A 6838-nucleotide genomic window follows, 5' to 3' on the forward strand; every position below is an offset into this window, starting at 1 on the left:
ACAGGGAATCCATCCAAGTGACACCTGTAGCCACGTTCTATTACTATGTTTCAGCACATCTTGGATTTTCCTCTTGAAAAACAAGCAGTAAATAAATAAAAATTAAAGCTCAATTAGTTTTTTCCAAATGCGTCTAGCAAGTAATAATTATCTCCTCATCCAAGTCAGCTATCTCAGCCTGCAGAGATACGAGGTTGGTCGAACATGATTTTATTTCCTCTGCTCTAAGCACCCTCTCATTTCCTTAAGTACTAAGTACTACCAGTTCCTCAGGGGAAAGCAAAACGAGTGGCCCGTACGGGGATCGAACCCGCGACCTTGGCGTTATTAGCACCACGCTCTAACCAACTGAGCTAACCGGCCGGCGGGAAACGCTCCCGGCCGCCTCCCTCACGGGGGAGCCCGAGCGGCGGCGCGGAGGCGGCACCAACGGTCCCAACGCCGCCGAAAAACTAAAGCGCAAAAAGGGAAAAACATGACGAGAACCAGCCGCAGCGCGGGACTGCGCACGTCCTCTGGGTATTTTCTTGCCTGGTGGGCAGAGCAGAAGCAGCAGGTACGACAAGAGCAGACCATGGTTTGTGTACATCTGGCACAGAGATCCTCAGCCTGCTTTCCTTCAAGAAAGTTTGCTTATTTTTTTGGTCAGATCTTCCACAGAGAGCAAGGGCTAGGAGTAGGGAGATTTATTGTCCTTACAGCGTTTCTGCCCAGAATACCACAAGAGACAGGTCGAAGCTGTGCTACGTAACCTCGTAACTCACCATTCTGCAGTCAAATCCATTCCAATTATCTGTGCCGAGGCACAACTTTTTTTTTTCTTTTTTTTTTCTGGCAGCCAAGCTGCAGATTTTGTCTGTTATTAGACAATGACAGATAACGTAACACTCCAAAAGATCAATGCGACCTCCAAGAAAACAAAGTTTTCTAATTGAGCAGTAAATTCCCCTTATAAACCCAGCCATCTGACAGGACACTTCCAAAGATCCAAAAGCCTTTAAGCCGCCAGGGACAGCAGGCAGAAGAGCAGGGGAAGACAGACTGTGCTCAGGTGTCCTAACTTCAGATCTTCTCTTCTGCATCTCCTGTTCTCTCGCTGCAACGAGCAGCCCAGAAACCTCCCCCTCTGCATGAGCTTGTCCGATATCTCCTACTTAACCCAATCAACAGCCGCATTTCTCATATTGTGGCAAGCAAGGTGGAACATGACCTGCCTTGAACGTGGGGCATGTTCAAGGGCCTCCCTCCTATTCTGCCCCTTTCTGGGTGCCTACACTGCAAGACCCATCAAGATCTGGCTTCGCACACACCACAAAATCATCCAATAAAACCATCTTTGGCCACTGCTCACTATCCAGCCCCAAATGGATCTTGAAACAGCACTTTAACAATAAAACTGTGTGTGCAATTTGGGCAGCCTGTAACCACGTCCTGTTTGTTCCCAAGCTCTTATCAGCTCAGAATTGACAACTGGGGAAAAAAAAATCATTAACTCCCCAAGTGAAATGACACAAGGAGCTAACGTTATCGCTCTGAACACTGCCCAGGGATTTATTAATAAGCTTGTCATTCAAATCTCACTCATAAAAATGCTAACACTAGTTATTAGCATAAGTCTGTGCAACAAACCGAATAAAGACCCTTGATATTATATTTAATAAAATTGTTATTACCTAATAATAATAAAAAAATGATTTCTGGTCATAAAATGTGCAATGAAGTGTAGCATATATACATTCTACATCTATATATCTATTTGCAGTATTTTTGTCATAATTACTGTATGTTATGAATATAACAAATAAAAGAGAGGGTCTGTCTTGTCAATGGCTTGAACCAGAAATCTGCAAGTTTAACAAATCACATCCAAAGCTGGGACATTATACCTCATGTGACCAACACATTGAGTCCTCAGTGCAGCAGTACTGACAGTGTCATGCTTTTAACAAAACAGTAAGCACAGCTTACTTCACAGCTTCAATGTGCTGGCCACCAACAGGGGAGGACAACCCCAGGGTCCCAGAAAGAAGATTAAAAATAAATAAATAAATAAAAATATCTTTTCCCTTCAGCCCTATAAAATGAAAAGCCAACCATGAAAGTTATTCTTATGATATCTGCTTATCATCGTGTATTTAAGGCCAGATTACCACAGATCTGATACGCAGCTGTCCAAAGACAACCAAAAATCCAAGATTTTCTCAGAAGACTTAGGCATTATCTGTGGTCTATGGTCTAGAAACACATATTTAGCTCTCTACAGGCTATATCCCTCAGATACTGCAGTTGAGCCTCTTGCTAAGACCACAAGCAGGCAGCTTTCTGCACTGAAAGGTGGACATTTTCTCTAGTTCCCAGGCTGGTATAAGGTATAAAATAAAGCTATTTTGCTGATTTGCCTATATCCTAGTTCCTACATCTAGTTTGTTCCCTTGGAAAACATTATGAGATGTTCTGCAGTTCTTGGACTCTAGGTAGCACCAGGCATTAATCTCACATTTAACATGCCACTTTAAGCCTACAGTTAGCATTGCAAGGGTCTGCAGTAAGAACTACATAAATATCTTTTTCTTAGTAGCGTTGAAATTGTTGGCAGGTTTGCATTTTTCGATAGTACCTGTTTGTGAAGTTGCTGTTACGGACTGATGGGCAAATGGATTAGATGAAATAAGCTTCACATCACACTCAAGTGATGCCCTACCAAAAACAGAAATATAATAAAGTATGTGTTACAAAAAAAAATCGCAAAAGTTTAACCCCGATCAAACAATATCCATCTCTTACATTTCGAGGATGCTTAAATTCCATCTACAAATTTATACTTTGCTCCAGAGGAGTTGGAAATTTCATTCTAGGACATCTCCTTTATAATGCGGGTTTTCTGATGACTTTCTAAATAACACACAATGGTAGAAGTGGAATTACCATTAGATTTCACTAAAAGTTGCCTGCAGATGAGCATTCTTGCTTGTTTTTTCAGGCAACAAACAATGCAAAAGAACTTGACAATTTATTTTAATATTCCTAGGAATCTGGTCAATGCAATCCTTTCAGACTTTTCTGACCTTTTCCAGTAAGGTATCATTCCCAAGGTATTTACATTGCAGTAGGAACCGGTCAGAAATCTCATGTAATATTCTGACCAAGAGGCATATGTTTTCCTTCAAAATCAAACAAGTTCAGGATTATTTTTGGTCAAGTCACTGAAATGCTTTCCTTAAGTTTTCTCTGCAACCTCCCCTCAGATGCACATGTAACATAGAAGAGTAGTACACCAAAAATAATACTATATTGCATTAGAAAGAAAAACAACTTCTACTCAGTGAGGTTTTACAAGTGGAATAGTTTTTTTTCCAGGGTGGAGGTCCTGTTTTTTATTCCCTCAAGATACCAGGAGTGCTCTGTACCTTTAATTTACATTGCGCTACTACTTGTTTTTATTGGCATTTGTGTTATTTCCCTGTGAAATGACTGTTTTATGATCAAATGTCAATTAGATTTCATTCAAAACCTCTGCCATGGGGTCATTTTTGTTAGACACACACACAAAAAAACCTGTTTCTGGCCCTCTTATTTCTTTAGGCCATGCAGGTACCCTCTTTTCTGCTCTGCAACACACCCAGTGGTCATTAAAGTTCCATTTGAAAAGAATTAAAAAGGACTATAATTTTTATGCGATTAAATTGGTCCAATTATTTCTTGAAGCCACAAGCGTATAATTTCCTATAAGCGCTAAAGAAAAAATCAATATCCCAAGTTCATAAATTATTTATGTCTCCATCAGGCTGTCATTTGTTAATGTAACAGAGGGACATCATTCTGGAACTGGATGAGGATTTCAGCTTTCATTCATACAGATGAAGAGGATGCGCATCCAAAACAGTAAATCCACTAACAGCACACCAAAGAACAGAGGTGCCCTCAAGTTTCTAAGTACATATTCTCCAAAGAAAATTCCCCAAATAAGAAACTCTGGTATCCAAAATGCATCTAAACCACTCAGTGTTGCACCTGGGTATTGCCATACATTGCATTTGTATGCTGGGGGAGGAGGAAGGCGCTTGCTTACTAATTTTAAAACATCAGTTGAATAAAGTACAGCCCTTTTGACAGCTTCATATTAGGCCTAAACCTATACATGGAATCTGTTTTATTAGTGTCATGCTATAACTGTGAGAAATGTAAGGTTATATACAGTTCATCTTCCCATGACAATTCAGATTTTCTAAAGACTGGAACCTATTTTCTAAGTTCTTTCTCCCCTTCTATGACAAAATCCATATAACTGAGACTGCTCAGCACTCCTACAGCTCTTTTCATCTTTACATACGTTAGTTAATTCATTTTTGCAGCAGCCATATGCATTATGTCCATTCGCACAGATGAAGCGATCAAACTACTCCGAAAATAAAGTTCTCGGCTGAGGCAGAATGTCATCCACAGCTCTAGTGTTGGTACAGACCCATTAGACCATTGTATCTCATTTAAAAAAAAAAAAAAACACACACAAACAAAAACACACACAAAGTATTTGGGAGCACTGTTGTTCCCAGGAACACAGGGAGCCCATTACCGGAGCAGCACTACCTGACTTGACAGCACAACTGGATCAAATTCTAGCAGGGTCAGCTCCCCTTTCTGTCCTTCTGACACAGATAAATGGTGTAACACAGTTTATGCTGTATGTGTCTTTGTGATGTGACCTTGAAATAAAAGTGCCTGTGTAATCTGAGTGGATATGAAAGTTCCCAGGTCAGTCTTCAAATAAAAGAAGGTTTGGCCCAGTGTTATTGGGTCAAGCATTCATTTATCCTGTGAAAGCCTACCCCTACCAAAAGAGATAGCAATTTTGACAGCACAGTGCTACAGCTTGCTGCCTATGGCTTGTTGCAAAGTGAGAAACCAAGGTGGGCATAGTACTTTAACTTACTAGATTTTTTTTTATCTGAAATATTGTTCCTCAAAGGCTAAGATTTATATTTTTTTCCAGTTTGACCTAAATATAGAAACATCTAAGCACTTATCCAGCTGTCCATTTCATCTTCCCAGCCTGGGAACATTAGAAAGATGTTGTAGCGTGATGTGATATACTGTATTTTGCACGCTTACCAATGGTCCATCAAAACTTTGCAGATCCAACCATTCAGAAAGTACACGTCCTCAGAGTGGGTTCTTTTTAAGAGAGGCAAAAACTGTGAGCTAGAAGAAGCTCCTTTAAGAATGTGTGCAATTCCTCCCTTTTCACATGCTGAAAGTGGAAGCTTAGTACTTTTGTTAATCCAAGAAAAAAATATGTGAAGAGCATACTTAAAGTCAAGAACACTTAATAAACAAAATTCTCCTAACTGCACTCTGCCTATGAATTCGCTCTTGCCCACATTCAAATCCATCATCTATTTTTCAATAAAATCTGGTAAAGGTCTAAAAATCTAGAAGTTGTTTAGCCAGTGATAATTTTCCTAACACTTAAGTAAGCAAACAAGAGACTCCTTCAGAGAGCCCTTGGTGAATGAAAGCCAGAGTCTTAGCCCACCCTCCTCTGTCAGATGTTGGAGCACCCAAATATAAGACTTCTTGACTTAGGGAAGAGGAAGGGAATACGACGACTCCTCAGTTTTGGTGGTCAAAGAACAACTTGATACTTTTTTTTTTTCCTTAAATCTGTACAGTTGGGTAAAAAAAAAAAAAAAAAAAAAAAAAAACAGCTCCCTAGGTATTCCTTTCCATAAAGGCATGATATAAAGGTTCTAGATCATGCCATCAAATATAGCATGACACACTTTGTTTTCTGGGATAAGAACAAAAGTATTGACATTACTTTTTAAATCTCTTTGATATATAGGAGAAAGGGCTTAGCTAGCATGCTTGTAACAGCCCCATCTTTTCTGGAGCTAGCTCTCCATGTTGGGAAGCTGAACAGAATTTTCAGACATAAAATCAGAGAATCATTATGGTTGGAAAAGATCTTCAAGATCGAGTCCAACTGTACACATATCCCCACCCTGCCTGCTAAACCATGGCCCTGAGCACCTCATCTACCCGTTTCCTGAGCACTGCCAGGGATGGGGACTCCACCACTTCCCTGGGCTGCCTGTTCCAGGGCTTCACCACTCAACCAAGGTATTTAGGAGTGCAACTTTCATCACTTCCCTCTACAAAATCCCTTTGGCTTAACCAGCTCAAATTCTAGGTCAATGAAGCACCGCAAGATCGGAGCTTGAACTACTGTTACAGACATGGTGGCTGTTACTGTGTTGCAGCAGTCTATTTTCAGCCAAGGCTTTTAATAAATATCAGTTTGATAACCAGAAGTCTCTTCTAGTTTTGTGCACCAAGAAATATGAGGCAGGTTAGCTCGGCTACATTGCAGACCGAAAGCTTAGCAACGATTTATGTCCAAAGCTGGACACTGTTGGACAGGATCAATTCAAACAGCGGAAAGGAAAACAGCAAAAAGCCTTTTAGGCAACACTAGAAGGAGGATGACCTTCTGGGACCCTGCTGATTACTTCCATGATTTCTTGCCAAGTAATGGGTGTTGAACTGCTCTCCAGCCTCAGTGAGGAGCATTACAGGTCCCCACACATTGGTACATATGTTTCCAGCCCCAGGCTCAGCTTTGGTTGCTGACTATAGAATAATAGAATCATAGAATGCTTAGGGTTGGAAGGGACCTCTAGAGGTCATCTAGTCCAACCCCCCTGCACACGCAGGGTCATCTAGAGCACGTGGCCCAGGACTGCATCCAAGCGGGTTTGAAAGATCTCCAGAGAAGGAGACTCCACAACCTCTCTGGGCAGCCTGTTCCAGTGCTCTGTCACCCTCACTGTTAAGAAAT

The 6838-nt window shown here is 40.9% G+C and overlaps 1 non-coding gene across 1 annotated transcript; it reads right to left on the reverse strand.

Annotated features, from left to right (window-relative positions):
* Positions 1-289: 289 nt before the first annotated feature.
* On the reverse strand, positions 290-363 carry TRNAI-AAU (transfer RNA isoleucine (anticodon AAU)). Its single transcript has one exon. It is a non-coding gene; the product is annotated as a tRNA-Ile (tRNA).
* Positions 364-6838: the final 6475 nt, after the last annotated feature.

Source organism: Tinamus guttatus, unplaced genomic scaffold (genome assembly GCF_059628265.1).
Source record: "Tinamus guttatus ecotype Peru unplaced genomic scaffold, ASM5962826v1 Tinamus_guttatus_pri_ptg000035l, whole genome shotgun sequence".
Taxonomy (NCBI): Eukaryota; Metazoa; Chordata; class Aves; order Tinamiformes; family Tinamidae; genus Tinamus; species Tinamus guttatus.